The sequence below is a fragment of the Pleurodeles waltl genome, chromosome 2_2 (genome assembly GCF_031143425.1).
Source record: "Pleurodeles waltl isolate 20211129_DDA chromosome 2_2, aPleWal1.hap1.20221129, whole genome shotgun sequence".
Classification (NCBI taxonomy): domain Eukaryota; kingdom Metazoa; phylum Chordata; class Amphibia; order Caudata; family Salamandridae; genus Pleurodeles; species Pleurodeles waltl.
This window is the reverse complement of record NC_090439.1, coordinates 411314400-411332767: the sequence shown is the minus strand read 5'-3', so window position 1 is coordinate 411332767 and position 18368 is coordinate 411314400.

Here is an 18368-nt window from a genome sequence, read left to right as displayed (position 1 = left end):
GGTGTTTTTTTGCAAAGTGCCTACCTGTAGATTTTGGCCTGTAGCTCAGCCGCCACCTAGGGAAACCTACCAAACCTGTGCATTTCTGAAAACTAGAGACCTAGGGGAATCCAAGATGGGGAGACTTGTGTGGCTCGGACCAGGTTCTGTTACCCAGAATCCTTTGCAAACCTCAAAATTTGGCTAAAAAAACACATGTTCCTCACATTTCTGTGGCAGAAAGTTCTGGAATCTGAGAGGAGCCACAAATTTCCTTCCACCCAGCGTTCCCCCACGTCTCCCGATAAAAATGAAACCTCACTTGTGTGGGTAGGCCTAGCGCCTGTGACAGGAAACGCCCCAAAGCGCAACTTGGACACAGCCAAATTTTTCAAGGAAAACAGAGGTGTTTTTTGCAAAGTGCCTACCTGTAGATTTTGGCCTGTAGCTCAGCCGCCACCTTGGGAAACCTACCAAACCTGTGCATTTCTGAAAACTAGAGACCTAGGGGAATCCAAGATGGGGTGACTTGTGTGGCTCGGACCAGGTTCTGTTACCCAGAATCCTTTGCAAACCTCAAAATTTGGCCAAAAAAACACATGTTCCTCACATTTCTGTGGCAGAAAGTTCTGGAATCTGAGAGGAGCCACAAATTTCCTTCCACCCAGCGTTCCCCCACGTCTCCCGATAAAAATTATACCTCACTTGTGTGGGTAGGCCTAGCGCCTGCGACAGGAAACGCCCCAAAGCGCAACTTGGACACAGCCAAATTTTTCAAGGAAAACAGAGGTGTTTTTTGCAAAGTGCCTACCTGTAGATTTTGGCCTGTAGCTCAGCCGCCACCTAGGGAAACCTACCAAACCTGTGCATTTCTGAAAACTAGAGACCTAGGGGAATCCAAGATGGGGTGACTTGTGTGGCTCGGACCAGGTTCTGTTACCCAGAATCCTTTGCAAACCTCAAAATTTTGCCAAAAAAACACATGTTCCTCACATTTCTGTGGCAGAAAGTTCTGGAATCTGAGAGGAGCCACAAATTTCCTTCCACCCAGCGTTCCCCCACGTCTCCCGATGAAAATGTTACCTCACTTGTGTGGGTAGGCCTAGCGCACGCGACAGGAAACGCCCCAAAGCTCAACGTAGACACAGCCAAATTTTTGAAAGACAACAGAGGTGTTTTTTGGAAAGTGCCTACCTGTAGATTTTGGCCTGTAGCTCAGCCGCCACCTAGGGAAACCTACCAAACCTGTGCATTTCTGAAAACTAGAGGCCTAGGGGAATCCAAGATGGGGTGACTTGTGTGGCTCGGACCAGGTTCTGTTACCCAGAATCCTTTGCAAACCTCAAAATTTTGCTAAAAAAACACATGTTCCTCACATTTCTGTGGCAGAAAGTTCTGGAATCTGAGAGGAGCCACAAATTTCCTTCCACCCAGCGTTCCCCCACGTCTCCCGATAAAAATGATACCTCACTTGTGTGGGTAGGCCTAGCGCCTGCGACAGGAAACGCCCCAAAGCGTAACTTGGACACAGCCAAATTTTTCAAGGAAAACAGAGGTGTTTTTTGCAAAGTGCCTACCTGTAGATTTTGGCCTGTAGCTCAGCCGCCACCTAGGGAAACCTACCAAACCTGTGCATTTCTGAAAACTAGAGACCTAGGGGAATCCAAGATGGGGTGACTTGTGTGGCTCGGACCAGGTTCTGTTACCCAGAATCCTTTGCAAACCTCAAAATTTTGCCAAAAAAACACATGTTCCTCACATTTCTGTGGCAGAAAGTTCTGGAATCTGAGAGGAGCCACAAATTTCCTTCCACCCAGCGTTCCCCCACGTCTCCCGATAAAAATGATACCTCACTTGTGTGGGTAGGCCTAGCGCCTGCGACAGGAAACGCCCCAAAGCGCAACTTGGACACAGCCAAATTTTTCAAGGAAAACAGAGGTGTTTTTTGCAAAGTGCCTACCTGTAGATTTTGGCCTGTAGCTCAGCCGCCACCTAGGGAAACCTACCAAACCTGTGCATTTATGAAAACTAGAGACCTAGGGGAATCCAAGATGGGGTGACTTGTGTGGCTCGGACCAGGTTCTGTTACCCAGAATCCTTTGCAAACCTCAAAATTTTGCCAAAAAAACACATGTTCCTCACATTTCTGTGGCAGAAAGTTCTGGAATCTGAGAGGAGCCACAAATTTCCTTCCACCCAGCGTTCCCCCACGTCTCCCGATGAAAATGTTACCTCACTTGTGTGGGTAGGCCTAGCGCACGCGACAGGAAACGCCCCAAAGCTCAACGTGGACACAGCCAAATTTTTGAAGGACAACAGAGGTGTTTTTTGGAAAGTGCCTACCTGTAGAATTTGGCCTGTAGCTCAGCCGCCACCTAGGGAAACCTACCAAACCTGTGCATTTCTGAAAACTAGAGGCCTAGGGGAATCCAAGATGGGGTGACTTGTGTGGCTCGGACCAGGTTCTGTTACCCAGAATCCTTTGCAAACCTCAAAATTTTGCTAAAAAAACACATGTTCCTCACATTTCTGTGGCAGAAAGTTCTGGAATCTGAGAGGAGCCACAAATTTCCTTCCACCCAGCGTTCCCCCACGTCTCCCGATGAAAATGTTACCTCACTTGTGTGGGTAGGCCTAGCGCCCGCGACAGGAAACGCCCCAAAGCGCAACGTGGACACAGCCAAATTTTTGAAGGAAACAGAGGTGTTTTTTGCAAAGTGCCTACCTGTAGATTTTGGCCTGTAGCTCAGCCGCCACCTAGGGAAACCTACCAAACCTGTGCATTTCTGAAAACTAGAGACCTAGGGGAATCCAAGATGGTGTGACTTGTGTGGCTCGGACCAGGTTCTGTTACCCAGAATCCTTTGCAAACCTCAACATGTGGCTAAACAAACACATGTTCCTCACATTTCTGTGGCAGAAAGTTCTGGAATCTGAGAGGAGCCACAAATTTCCTTCGCCCAGCATTCCCCCACGTCTCCCGATAAAAATGATACCTCACTTGTGTGGGTAGGCCTAGCGCACGCGACAGGAAACGCCCCAAAGCTCAACGTGGACACAGCCAAATTTTTGAAGGAAAACAGAGGTGTTTTTTGCAAAGTGCCTAGCTGTAGATTTTGGCCTGTAGCTCAGCCGCCACCTAGGGAAACCTACCAAACCTGTGCATTTCTCAAAACTAGAGACCTAGGGGAATCCAAGATGGGGTGACTTGTGTGGCTCGGACCAGGTTCTGTTACACAGAATCCTTTGCAAACCTCAAAATTTTGCCAAAAAAACACATGTTCCTCACATTTCTGTGGCAGAAAGTTCTGGAATCTGAGAGGAGCCACAAATTTCCTTCCACCCAGCGTTCCCCCACGTCTCCCGATGAAAATGTTACCTCACTTGTGTGGGTAGGCCTAGCGCACGCGACAGGAAACGCCCCAAAGCTCAACGTGGACACAGCCAAATTTTTGAAGGACAACAGAGGTGTTTTTTGGAAAGTGCCTACCTGTAGATTTTGGCCTGTAGCTCAGCCGCCACCTAGGGAAACCTACCAAACCTGTGCATTTCTGAAAACTAGAGGCCTAGGGGAATCCAAGATGGGGTGACTTGTGTGGCTCGGACCAGGTTCTGTTACCCAGAATCTTTTGCAAACCTCAAAATTTTGCTAAAAAAACACATGTTCCTCACATTTCTGTGGCAGAAAGTTCTGGAATCTGAGAGGAGCCACAAATTTCCTTCCACCCAGCGTTCCCCCACGTCTCCCGATGAAAATGTTACCTCACTTGTGTGGGTAGGCCTAGCGCCCGCGACAGGAAACGCCCCAAAGCGCAACGTGGACACAGCCAAATTTTTGAAGGAAACAGAGGTGTTTTTTGCAAAGTGCCTAGCTGTAGATTTTGGCCTGTAGCTCAGCCGCCACCTAGGGAAACCTACCAAACCTGTGCATTTCTCAAAACTAGAGACCTAGGGGAATCCAAGATGGGGTGACTTGTGTGGCTCGGACCAGGTTCTGTTACCCAGAATCCTTTGCAAACCTCAAAATTTGGCTAAAAAAACACATGTTCCTCACATTTCTGTGGCAGAAAGTTCTGGAATCTGAGAGGAGCCACAAATTTCCTTCCACCCAGCGTTCCCCCACGTCTCCCGATAAAAATGCTACCTCACTTGTGTGGGTAGGCCTAGCGCACGCGACAGGAAACGCCCCAAAGCGCAACGTGGACACAGCCACATTTTTGAAGGAAAACAGAGGTGTTTTTTTGCAAAGTGCCTACCTGTAGATTTTGGCCTGTAGCTCAGCCGCCACCTAGGGAAACCTACCAAACCTGTGCATTTCTGAAAACTAGAGACCTAGGGGAATCCAAGATGGGGAGACTTGTGTGGCTCGGACCAGGTTCTGTTACCCAGAATCCTTTGCAAACCTCAAAATTTGGCTAAAAAAACACATGTTCCTCACATTTCTGTGGCAGAAAGTTCTGGAATCTGAGAGGAGCCACAAATTTCCTTCCACCCAGCGTTCCCCCACGTCTCCCGATAAAAATGAAACCTCACTTGTGTGGGTAGGCCTAGCGCCTGCGACAGGAAACGCCCCAAAGCGCAACTTGGACACAGCCAAATTTTTCAAGGAAAACAGAGGTGTTTTTTGCAAAGTGCCTACCTGTAGATTTTGGCCTGTAGCTCAGCCGCCACCTAGGGAAACCTACCAAACCTGTGCATTTCTGAAAACTAGAGGCCTAGGGGAATCCAAGATGGGGTGACTTGTGTGGCTCGGACCAGGTTCTGTTACCCAGAATCCTTTGCAAACCTCAAAATTTGGCTAAAAAAACACATGTTCCTCACATTTCTGTGGCAGAAAGTTCTGGAATCTGAGAGGAGCCACAAATTTCCTTCCACCCAGCGTTCCCCCACGTCTCCCGATAAAAATGCTACCTCACTTGTGTGGGTAGGCCTAGCGCACGCGACAGGAAACGCCCCAAAGCGCAACGTGGACACAGCCAAATTTTTGAAGGAAAACAGAGGTGTTTTTTTGCAAAGTGCCTACCTGTAGATTTTGGCCTGTAGCTCAGCCGCCACCTAGGGAAACCTACCAAACCTGTGCATTTATGAAAACTAGAGACCTAGGGGAATCCAAGATGGGGAGACTTGTGTGGCTCGGACCAGGTTCTGTTACCCAGAATCCTTTGCAAACCTCAAAATTTGGCTAAATAAACACATGTTCCTCACATTTCTGTGGCAGAAAGTTCTGGAATCTGAGAGGAGCCACAAATTTCCTTCCACCCAGCGTTCCCCCACGTCTCCCGATGAAAATGTTACCTCACTTGTGTGGGTAGGCCTAGCGCACGCGACAGGAAACGCCCCAAAGCTCAACGTGGACACAGCCAAATTTTTGAAGGAAAACAGAGGTGTTTTTTGGAAAGTGCCTACCTGTAGATTTTGGCCTGTAGCTCAGCCGCCACCTAGGGAAACCTACCAAACCTGTGTATTTCTGAAAACTAGAGGCCTAGGGGAATCCAAGATGGGGTGACTTGTGTGGCTCGGACCAGGTTCTGTTACCCAGAATCCTTTGCAAACCTCAAAATTTGGCTAAAAAACACATGTTCCTCACATTTCTGTGGCAGAAAGTTCTGGAATCTGAGAGGAGCCACAAATTTCCTTCCACCCAGCGTTCCCCCACGTCTCCCGATAAAAATGCTACCTCACTTGTGTGGGTAGGCCTAGAGCACGCGACAGGAAACGCCCCAAAGCGCAACGTGGACACAGCCAAATTTTTGAAGGAAAACAGAGGTGTTTTTTTGCAAAGTGCCTACCTGTAGATTTTGGCCTGTAGCTCAGCCGCCACCTAGGGAAACCTACCAAACCTGTGCATTTCTGAAAACTAGAGACCTAGGGGAATCCAAGATGGGGAGACTTGTGTGGCTCGGACCAGGTTCTGTTACCCAGAATCCTTTGCAAACCTCAAAATTTGGCTAAAAAAACACATGTTCCTCACATTTCTGTGGCAGAAAGTTCTGGAATCTGAGAGGAGCCACAAATTTCCTTCCACCCAGCGTTCCCCCACGTCTCCCGATAAAAATGAAACCTCACTTGTGTGGGTAGGCCTAGCGCACGCGACAGGAAACGCCCCAAAGCTCAACGTGGACACAGCCAAATTTTTGAAGGAAAACAGAGGTGTTTTTTGGAAAGTGCCTACCTGTAGATTTTGGCCTGTAGCTCAGCCGCCACCTAGGGAAACCTACCAAACCTGTGCATTTCTGAAAACTAGAGGCCTAGGGGAATCCAAGATGGGGTGACTTGTGTGGCTCGGACCAGGTTCTGTTACCCAGAATCCTTTGCAAACCTCAAAATTTGGCTAAAAAAACACATGTTCCTCACATTTCTGTGGCAGAAAGTTCTGGAATCTGAGAGGAGCCACAAATTTCCTTCCACCCAGCGTTCCCCCACGTCTCCCGATAAAAATGCTACCTCACTTGTGTGGGTAGGCCTAGCGCACGCGACAGGAAACGCCCCAAAGCGCAACGTGGACACAGCCAAATTTTTGAAGGAAAACAGAGGTGTTTTTTTGCAAAGTGCCTACCTGTAGATTTTGGCCTGTAGCTCAGCCGCCACCTAGGGAAACCTACCAAACCTGTGCATTTATGAAAACTAGAGACCTAGGGGAATCCAAGATGGGGAGACTTGTGTGGCTCGGACCAGGTTCTGTTACCCAGAATCCTTTGCAAACCTCAAAATTTGGCTAAATAAACACATGTTCCTCACATTTCTGTGGCAGAAAGTTCTGGAATCTGAGAGGAGCCACAAATTTCCTTCCACCCAGCGTTCCCCCACGTCTCCCGATAAAAATGAAACCTCACTTGTGTGGGTAGGCCTAGCGCCTGCGACAGGAAACGCCCCAAAGCGCAACTTGGACACAGCCAAATTTTTCAAGGAAAACAGAGGTGTTTTTTGCAAAGTGCCTACCTGTAGATTTTGGCCTGTAGCTCAGCCGCCACCTTGGGAAACCTACCAAACCTGTGCATTTCTGAAAACTAGAGACCTAGGGGAATCCAAGATGGGGTGACTTGTGTGGCTCGGACCAGGTTCTGTTACCCAGAATCCTTTGCAAACCTCAAAATTTGGCCAAAAAAACACATGTTCCTCACATTTCTGTGGCAGAAAGTTCTGGAATCTGAGAGGAGCCACAAATTTCCTTCCACCCAGCGTTCCCCCACGTCTCCCGATAAAAATGATACCTCACTTGTGTGGGTAGGCCTAGCGCCTGCGACAGGAAACGCGCCAAAGCTCAACTTGGACACAGCCAAATTTTTCAAGGAAAACAGAGGTGTTTTTTGCAAAGTGCCTACCTGTAGATTTTGGCCTGTAGCTCAGCCGCCACCTAGGGAAACCTACCAAACCTGTGCATTTCTGAAAACTAGAGACCTAGGGGAATCCAAGATGGGGTGACTTGTGTGGCTCGGACCAGGTTCTGTTACCCAGAATCCTTTGCAAACCTCAAAATTTTGCCAAAAAAAAACACATGTTCCTCACATTTCTGTGGCAGAAAGTTCTGGAATCTGAGAGGAGCCCCAAATTTCCTTCCACCCAGCGTTCCCCCACGTCTCCCGATGAAAATGTTACCTCACTTGTGTGGGTAGGCCTAGCGCACGCGACAGGAAACGCCCCAAAGCTCAACGTGGACACAGCCAAATTTTTGAAGGACAACAGAGGTGTTTTTTGGAAAGTGCCTACCTGTAGATTTTGGCCTGTAGCTCAGCCGCCACCTAGGGAAACCTACCAAACCTGTGCATTTCTGAAAACTAGAGGCCTAGGGGAATCCAAGATGGGGTGACTTGTGTGGCTCAGACCAGGTTCTGTTACCCAGAATCCTTTGCAAACCTCAAAATTTTGCTAAAAAAACACATGTTCCTCACATTTCTGTGGCAGAAAGTTCTGGAATCTGAGAGGAGCCACAAATTTCCTTCCACCCAGCGTTCCCCCACGTCTCCCGATGAAAATGTTACCTCACTTGTGTGGGTAGGCCTAGCGCCCGCGACAAGAAACGCCCCAAAGCGCAACATGGACACAGCCAAAATTTTGAAGGAAACAGAGGTGTTTTTTGCAAAGTGCCTACCTGTAGATTTTGGCCTGTAGCTCAGCCGCCACCTAGGGAAACCTACCAAACCTGTGCATTTCTGAAAACTAGAGACCTAGGGGAATCAAAGATGGTGTGACTTGTGTGGCTCGGACCAGGTTCTGTTACCCAGAATCCTTTGCAAACCTCAACATGTGGCTAAACAAACACATGTTCCTCACATTTCTGTGGCAGAAAGTTCTGGAATCTGAGAGGAGCCACAAATTTCCTTCGCCCCGCATTCCCCCACGTCTCCCGATAAAAATGATACCTCACTTGTGTGGGTAGGCCTAGCGCCCGCGACAGGAAACGCCCCAAAGCGCAACGTGGACACAGCCAAATTTTTGAAGGAAAACAGAGGTGTTTTTTGCAAAGTGCCTAGCTGTAGATTTTGGCCTGTAGCTCAGCCGCCACCTAGGGAAACCTACCAAACCTGTGCATTTCTCAAAACTAGAGACCTAGGGGAATCCAAGATGGGGTGACTTGTGTGGCTCGGGCCAGGTTCTGTTACCCAGAATCCTTTGCAAACCTCAAAATTTGGCTAAAAAAACACATGTTCCTCACATTTCTGTGGCAGAAAGTTCTGGAATCTGAGAGGAGCCACAAATTTCCTTCCACCCAGCGTTCCCCCACGTCTCCCGATAAAAATGCTACCTCACTTGTGTGGGTAGGCCTAGCGCACGCGACAGGAAACGCCCCAAAGCGCAACGTGGACACAGCCAAATTTTTGAAGGAAAACAGAGGTGTTTTTTTGCAAAGTGCCTACCTGTAGATTTTGGCCTGTAGCTCAGCCGCCACCTAGGGAAACCTACCAAACCTGTGCATTTCTGAAAACTAGAGACCTAGGGGAATCCAAGATGGGGAGACTTATGTGGCTCGGACCAGGTTCTGTTACCCAGAATCCTTTGCAAACCTCAAAATTTGGCTAAAAAAACACATGTTCCTCACATTTCTGTGGCAGAAAGTTCTGGAATCTGAGAGGAGCCACAAATTTCCTTCCACCCAGCGTTCCCCCACGTCTCCCGATAAAAATGAAACCTCACTTGTGTGGGTAGGCCTAGCGCCTGCGACAGGAAACGCCCCAAAGCGCAACTTGGACACAGCCAAATTTTTCAAGGAAAACAGAGGTGTTTTTTGCAAAGTGCCTACCTGTAGATTTTGGCCTGTAGCTCAGCCGCCACCTTGGGAAACCTACCAAACCTGTGCATTTCTGAAAACTAGAGACCTAGGGGAATCCAAGATGGGGTGACTTGTGTGGCTCGGACCAGGTTCTGTTACCCAGAATCCTTTGCAAACCTCAAAATTTGGCCAAAAAAACACATGTTCCTCACATTTCTGTGGCAGAAAGTTCTGGAATCTGAGAGGAGCCACAAATTTCCTTCCACCCAGCGTTCCCCCATGTCTCCCGATAAAAATGATACCTCACTTGTGTGGGTAGGCCTAGCGCTTGCGACAGGAAACGCCCCAAAGCGCAACTTGGACACAGCCAAATTTTTCAAGGAAAACAGAGGTGTTTTTTGCAAAGTGCCTACCTGTAGATTTTGGCCTGTAGCTCAGCCGCCACCTAGGGAAACCTACCAAACCTGTGCATTTCTGAAAACTAGAGACCTAGGGGAATCCAAGATGGGGTGACTTGTGTGGCTCGGACCAGGTTCTGTTACCCAGAATCCTTTGCAAACCTCAAAATTTTGCCAAAAAAACACATGTTCCTCACATTTCTGTGGCAGAAAGTTCTGGAATCTGAGAGGAGCCACAAATTTCCTTCCACCCAGCGTTCCCCCACGTCTCCCGATGAAAATGTTACCTCACTTGTGTGGGTAGGCCTAGCGCCCGCGACAGGAAACGCCCCAAAGCGCAACGTGGACACAGCCAAATTTTTGAAGGAAACAGAGGTGTTTTTTGCAAAGTGCCTACCTGTAGATTTTGGCCTGTAGCTCAGCCGCCACCTCTTGAAACCTACCAAACCTGTGCATTTCTGAAAACTAGAGACCTAGGGGAATCCAAGATGGTGTGACTTGTGTGGCTCGGACCAGGTTCTGTTACCCAGAATCCTTTGCAAACCTCAACATGTGGCTAAACAAACACATGTTCCTCACATTTCTGTGGCAGAAAGTTCTGGAATCTGAGAGGAGCCACAAATTTCCTTCGCCCAGCGTTCCCCCACGTCTCCCGATAAAAATGATACCTCACTTGTGTGGGTAGGCCTAGCGCCCGCGACAGGAAACGCCCCAAAGCGCAACGTGGACACAGCCAAATTTTTGAAGGAAAACAGAGGTGCTTTTTGCAAAGTGCCTAGCTGTAGATTTTGGCCTGTAGCTCAGCCGCCACCTAGGGAAACCTACCAAACCTGTGCATTTCTCAAAACTAGAGACCTAGGGGAATCCTAGATGGGGTGACTTGTGTGGCTCGGACCAGGTTCTGTTACCCAGAATCCTTTGCAAACCTCAAAATTTTGCCAAAAAAACACATGTTCCTCACATTTATGTGGCAGAAAGTTCTGGAATCTGAGAGGAGCCACAAATTTCCTTCCACCCAGCGTTCCCCCACGTCTCCCGATGAAAATGTTACCTCACTTGTGTGGGTAGGCCTAGCGCCCGCGACAGGAAACGCCCCAAAGCGCAACGTGGACACAGCCAAATTTTTGAAGGAAACAGAGGTGTTTTTTGCAAAGTGCCTACCTGTAGATTTTGGCCTGTAGCTCAGCCGCCACCTAGGGAAAACGTACCAAACCTGTGCATTTCTGAAAACTAGAGACCTAGGGGAATCCAAGATGGTGTGACTTGTGTGGCTCGGACCAGGTTCTGTTACCCAGAATCCTTTGCAAACCTCAACATGTGGCTAAACAAACACATGTTCCTCACATTTCTGTGGCAGAAAGTTCTGGAATCTGAGAAGAGCCACAAATTTCCTTCGCCCAGCGTTCCCCCACGTCTCCCGATAAAAATGATACCTCACTTGTGTGGGTAGGCCTAGCGCCCGCGACAGGAAACGCCCCAAAGCGCAACGTGGACACAGCCAAATTTTTGAAGGAAAACAGAGGTGTTTTTTGCAAAGTGCCTAGCTGTAGATTTTGGCCTGTAGCTCAGCCGCCACCTAGGGAAACCTACCAAACCTGTGCATTTCTCAAAACTAGAGACCTAGGGGAATCCTAGATGGGGTGACTTGTGTGGCTCGGACCAGGTTCTGTTACCCAAAATCCTTTGCAAACCTCAAAATTTGGCTAAAAAAACACATGTTCCTAAAATTTCTGTGGCAGAAAGTTCTGGAATCTGAGAGGAGCCACAAATTTCCTTCCACCCAGCGTTCCCCCACGTCTCCCGATGAAAATGTTACCTCACTTGTGTGGGTAGGCCTAGCGCCCGCGACAGGAAACGCCCCAAAGCGCTACGTGGACACAGCCAAATTTTTGAAGGAAAACAGAGGTGTTTTTTGCAAAGTGCCTAGATGTAGATTTTGGCCTGTAGCTCAGCCGCCACCTAGGGAAACCTACCAAACCTGTGCATTTCTCAAAACTAGAGACCTAGGGGAATCCTAGATGGGGTGACTTGTGTGGCTCGGACCAGGTTCTGTTACCCAAAATCCTTTGCAAACCTCAAAATTTGGCTAAAAAAACACATGTTCCTAACATTTCTGTGGCAGAAAGTTCTGGAATCTGAGAGGAGCCACAAATTTCCTTCCACCCAGCGTTCCCCAACGTCTCCCGATAAAAATGATACCTCACTTGTGTGGGTAGGCCTAGCGCCCGCGACAGGAAACGCCCCAAAGCGCAACGTGGACACAGCCAAATTTTTGAAGGAAAACAGAGGTGCTTTTTGCAAAGTGCCTAGCTGTAGATTTTGGCCTGTAGCTCAGCCGCCACCTAGGGAAACCTACCAAACCTGTGCATTTCTCAAAACTAGAGACCTAGGGGAATCCTAGATGGGGTGACTTGTGTGGCTCGGACCAGGTTCTGTTACCCAGAATCCTTTGCAAACCTCAAAATTTTGCCAAAAAAACACATGTTCCTCACATTTCTGTGGCAGAAAGTTCTGGAATCTGAGAGGAGCCACAAATTTCCTTCCACCCAGCGTTCCCCCACGTCTCCCGATGAAAATGTTACCTCACTTGTGTGGGTAGGCCTAGCGCCCGCGACAGGAAACGCCCCAAAGCGCAACGTGGACACAGCCAAATTTTTGAAGGAAACAGAGGTGTTTTTTGCAAAGTGCCTACCTGTAGATTTTGGCCTGTAGCTCAGCCGCCACCTAGGGAAACCTACCAAACCTGTGCATTTCTGAAAACTAGAGACCTAGGGGAATCCAAGATGGTGTGACTTGTGTGGCTCGGACCAGGTTCTGTTACCCAGAATCCTTTGCAAACCTCAACATGTGGCTAAACAAACACATGTTCCTCACATTTCTGTGGCAGAAAGTTCTGGAATCTGAGAAGAGCCACAAATTTCCTTTGCCCAGCGTTCCCCCACGTCTCCCGATAAAAATGATACCTCACTTGTGTGGGTAGGCCTAGCGCCCGCGACAGGAAACGCCCCAAAGCGCAACGTGGACACAGCCAAATTTTTGAAGGAAAACAGAGGTGTTTTTTGCAAAGTGCCTAGCTGTAGATTTTGGCCTGTAGCTCAGCTGCCACCTAGGGAAACCTACCAAACCTGTGCATTTCTCAAAACTAGAGACCTAGGGGAATCCTAGATGGGGTGACTTGTGTGGCTCGGACCAGGTTCTGTTACCCAAAATCCTTTGCAAACCTCAAAATTTGGCTAAAAAAACACATGTTCCTAAAATTTCTGTGGCAGAAAGTTCTGGAATCTGAGAGGAGCCACAAATTTCCTTCCACCCAGCGTTCCCCCACGTCTCCCGATGAAAATGTTACCTCACTTGTGTGGGTAGGCCTAGCGCCCGCGACAGGAAACGCCCCAAAGCGCTACGTGGACACAGCCAAATTTTTGAAGGAAAACAGAGGTGTTTTTTGCAAAGTGCCTAGATGTAGATTTTGGCCTGTAGCTCAGCCGCCACCTAGGGAAACCTACCAAACCTGTGCATTTCTCAAAACTAGAGACCTAGGGGAATCCTAGATGGGGTGACTTGTGTGGCTCGGACCAGGTTCTGTTACCCAAAATCCTTTGCAAACCTCAAAATTTGGCTAAAAAAACACATGTTCCTAACATTTCTGTGGCAGAAAGTTCTGGAATCTGAGAGGAGCCACAAATTTCCTTCCACCCAGCGTTCCCCAACGTCTCCCGATAAAAATGATACCTCACTTGTGTGGGTAGGCCTAGCGCCCGCGACAGGAAACGCCCCAAAGCGCAACGTGGACACAGCCAAATTTTTGAAGGAAAACAGAGGTGCTTTTTGCAAAGTGCCTAGCTGTAGATTTTGGCCTGTAGCTCAGCCGCCACCTAGGGAAACCTACCAAACCTGTGCATTTCTCAAAACTAGAGACCTAGGTGAATCCTAGATGGGGTGACTTGTGTGGCTCGGACCAGGTTCTGTTACCCAGAATCCTTTGCAAACCTCAAAATTTTGCCAAAAAAACACATGTTCCTCACATTTCTGTGGCAGAAAGTTCTGGAATCTGAGAGGAGCCACAAATTTCCTTCCACCCAGCGTTCCCCCACGTCTCCCGATGAAAATGTTACCTCACTTGTGTGGGTAGGCCTAGCGCCCGCGACAGGAAACGCCCCAAAGCGCAACGTGGACACAGCCAAATTTTTGAAGGAAACAGAGGTGTTTTTTGCAAAGTGCCTACCTGTAGATTTTGGCCTGTAGCTCAGCCGCCACCTAGGGAAACCTACCAAACCTGTGCATTTCTGAAAACTAGAGACCTAGGGGAATCCAAGATGGTGTGACTTGTGTGGCTCGGACCAGGTTCTGTTACCCAGAATCCTTTGCAAACCTCAACATGTGGCTAAACAAACACATGTTCCTCACATTTCTGTGGCAGAAAGTTCTGGAATCTGAGAAGAGCCACAAATTTCCTTCGCCCAGCGTTCCCCCACGTCTCCCGATAAAAATGATACCTCACTTGTGTGGGTAGGCCTAGCGCCCGCGACAGGAAACGCCCCAAAGCGCAACGTGGACACAGCCAAATTTTTGAAGGAAAACAGAGGTGTTTTTTGCAAAGTGCCTAGCTGTAGATTTTGGCCTGTAGCTCAGCCGCCACCTAGGGAAACCTACCAAACCTGTGCATTTCTCAAAACTAGAGACCTAGGGGAATCCTAGATGGGGTGACTTGTGTGGCTCGGACCAGGTTCTGTTACCCAAAATCCTTTGCAAACCTCAAAATTTGGCTAAAAAAACACATGTTCCTAACATTTCTGTGGCAGAAAGTTCTGGAATCTGAGAGGAGCCACAAATTTCCTTCCACCCAGCGTTCCCCCACGTCTCCCGATGAAAATGTTACCTCACTTGTGTGGGTAGGCCTAGCGCCCGCGACAGGAAACGCCCCAAAGCGCAACGTGGACACAGCCAAATTTTTGAAGGAAACAGAGGTGTTTTTTGCAAAGTGCCTACCTGTAGATTTTGGCCTGTAGCTCAGCCGCCACCTAGGGAAACCTACCAAACCTGTGCATTTCTGAAAACTAGAGACCTAGGGGAATCCAAGATGGTGTGACTTGTGTGGCTTGGACCAGGTTCTGTTACCCAGAATCCTTTGCAAACCTCAACATGTGGCTAAACAAACACATGTTCCTCACATTTCTGTGGCAGAAAGTTCTGGAATCTGAGAGGAGCCACAAATGTCCTTCGCCCAGCGTTCCCCCATGTCTCCCGATAAAAATGATACCTCACTTGTGTGGGTAGGCCTAGCGCCCGCGACAGGAAACGCCCCAAAGCGCAACGTGGACACAGCCAAATTTTTGAAGGAAAACAGAGGTGTTTTTTGCAAAGTGCCTAGCTGTAGATTTTGGCCTGTAGCTCAGCCGCCACCTAGGGAAACCTACCAAACCTGTGCATTTCTCAAAACTAGAGACCTAGGGGAATCCTAGATGGGGTGACTTGTGTGGCTCGGACCAGGTTCTGTTACCCAAAATCCTTTGCAAACCTCAAAATTTGGCTAAAAAAACACATGTTCCTAACATTTCTGTGGCAGAAAGTTCTGGAATCTGAGAGGAGCCACAAATTTCCTTCCACCCAGCGTTCCCCAACGTCTCCCGATAAAAATTATACCTCACTTCTGTGGGTAGGCCTAGCGCACGCGACAGGAAACGCCCCAAAGCTCAACGTGGACTCAGCCAAATTTTTGAAGGAAAACAGAGGTGTTTTTTGGAAAGTGCCTACCTGTAGATTTTGGCCTGTAGCTCAGCCGCCACCTAGGGAAACCTACCAAACCTGTGCATTTCTGAAAACTAGAGGCCTAGGGGAATCCAAGATGGGGTGACTTGTGTGGCTCGGACCAGGTTCTGTTACCCAGAATCCTTTGTGTTAGACTTTTGCTTATGCAGGGTCATCCCCAGTCTTTTTTGCCTCCTGCCTCCTATTGTTTTCTGACATGTTGCTGTTGGCTTTTCAACTCTGAGCACTTTACCACTGCTAACCAGTGCTAAAGTGCATATGCTCTCCTGTTTAAATTGTATGTAAGTGGTTTATCCATGATTGGCATATTTGATTTACTAGTAAGTCCCTAGTAAGGTGCACTAGAGGTGCCAGGGCCTGTAAATCAAATGATACTAGTGGGCCTGCAGCACTGGTTGTGCCACCCACATAAGTAGCTCTGTAATCATGTCTCAGACCTGCCACTGCAGTGTCTGTGTGTGTATTTTTACACTGTAAATTCGACTTGGCAAGTGTACCCACTTGCCAGGCCTAAACCTTCCCTTTTCTTACATGTAAGGCACCCCTAAGGTAGGCCCTAGGTAGCCCCAAGGGCAGGGTGCAGTGTATGGATAAGGTAGGACATATAGTAATGTGGTTTATATGTCCTGACAGTGAAATACTGCCAATTTCGTTTTCACTGTTGCAAGGTCTGTCTCTCTCTCATAGGATAATATGGGGGCTACCTTTAAATATGATTAAAGTGTAGATTCCCCTAGAGAAGAGATGGACAGGTGGAGTTTGGGATCCCTGAACTCACAATTTAAAAATGCATCTTTTAGTAAAGTTGATTTTGAGATTGTGAGTTTGGAAATGCCACTTTTAGAAAGTGAGCATTTTCTTGCTTAAACCATTCTGTGACTCTGCCTTGTTTGTGGATTCCCTGTCTGGGTCAGTTTGACAGTTGGGTTGTTTTTCACCTCACACCAGACAGTGACACAAAGGGAGCTGGGGTGTGATCTGCATTTCCTGATTAGCCATCTCTGCTAGGAGGGAGGGGTGGAGTGGTCACTCTCATCTGAAAGGACTGTGCCTGCCTCTGACAATGCTGTCTCCAGCCCCCTGGTGTGTGTCTGAGGCCTTGCCTGGGCAAGGCAGGATTTCACAAGAAGGTGTGAGTCCCCTTTGAAGGAAGGTGACTTCAAAGACTAAAATGGGTATAAGAAGGGCATCCAAACTTACAAACTTTAGAAACACTTCTGGAATCAAGGGGAACCTCTGCCTGGAGAAGAGCTGATCGCTGAGGAACAAGTGCTGCCCTGCCTGTGACTGTGCTTTGTGGAGCTTTCCTGCAGTGCTGCTTCTGCCAGAGTAAGAGGGCAAAGACTGGACTTTGTGTGCCTTCCATCTTGAAGAAGAAATCTCCAAGGGCTTGATGTAGAGCTTGCCTCCTGTTGTTGAAGTCTCAGGGATAGCAAAGACTTCTTCCTGCCAGCACCTGGAGTCTCTGGAGAGACCCCTACTCTGCTCTGTGGTGCCCTTCCAGTTCCTGGGACCCTGAAAGGAGAGGCTGGCAGCCTAAGGACAAAAATACACGCACCGCGCACCGTGCGGAGAAAAGATCGACGCGAATCCGATCGCGGCTGAGAAAACGACGCGACGCCGGCTCCGCAGCTGAGAAACGACGCCGCAGGAAACGCGACCGGAGAATCGACGCCCGGAGCAGGAGAAACGACGCGCAGCATCGCTGACGAAGGCTGAGAGATCGCAACCAGCGCCGCGGGACTTTCGGACCGTCGCGTGGCTGGCTTTTTCGACGCGCCTCGCCGTGCCGAGCTGTTTTCAACGCATATACCCGTGCAGGGTTATTTTCGACGCACACCGCCCGTGCGGGGTTATTTTTGCCGCAAACCAGGTACATTTTCACGCTAGCAGCGCTAGTGTGTTGTTACAACTACCTAAAGACTCTTTTTATTTGAAACCTTTTAAAAATCATAACTTGACTTGTGTATGTTGGATTTTTGTCGTTTTGGTCTTGTTTTGTCTAGATAAATATTTCCTATTTTTCTAACCTGGTGTTGTGTCATTTTGTAGTGTTTTCATTAAGTTACTGTGTGTGTTGGTACAAATACTTTACGCCCAGCACTCTGAGGTTAAGCCTACTGCTCTGCCAAGCTACCAAGGGGGTAAGCAGGGGTTAGCTGAGGGTGATTCTCTTTTATCCTAACTAGAGTGAGGGTCCTTGCTTGAACAGGGGGTAACCTGACTGTCAACCAAAGACCCCATTTCTAACATTGGTGACCAGCGGTCGGGATTGGACTTGTATTTGTACTTGACATACAGTAATTAAGTGTACACTACTGTTTTGATCTCAGACCACTACGTGACCACATACTACTTGTTTGGCGATCTTTTGATTTTTCTCTTAAGGACTCTTTTTGTTCTACTTCCATGATTTTGCTGATCCCTTGACTGATTCTTTTTACTTCATTGGGAAATTTTTTTTTTTTCTGCCTTTGGAACTTTGCACTTGTGACCATCATGTCTCAATCTGGAGATGCAACAGCTGGAGCTGTGTTTGAAATGGAGAAACTGAAGGAGTACTCAGTTGCTCAATTGAAACAGTTCCTTAAAGATCTTGACTGTCCCACTGAGAGCTCCACCAGGGAGGGGGAGCTGCAACAGGCACAGAGGGCCGAGGTGACAATCAAGAAGGCTGGAGGGCACACAGAGGAGGAGAATGTGGGTGGGGAAGTGCAGAGGATACACAGTGGTGTAGTGGAGGTACCTGTTACGCCTGGGGGGAGGGTCCCCAGGAGGGATGGCAGGGTGTCACCCAAGGGTCTGACTCCTGAAGAGTTACAGGACAGACAGGCAGAAAGGGTTCGCCGGTTGGAGGCAGAAAAGTTGAGGATGCAAAGGGAGTATGACAAGTGGAAAGAGCTGGAAGTCATGAGGGCTGAGTCCAGCTGGAATGGTGGCAGCAACAATTGTATATCCAGTGATGCTGCAGAAGTGCACATGCCCAGAGAGGTGGTGCCCTACTTGAAGGAGGGAGT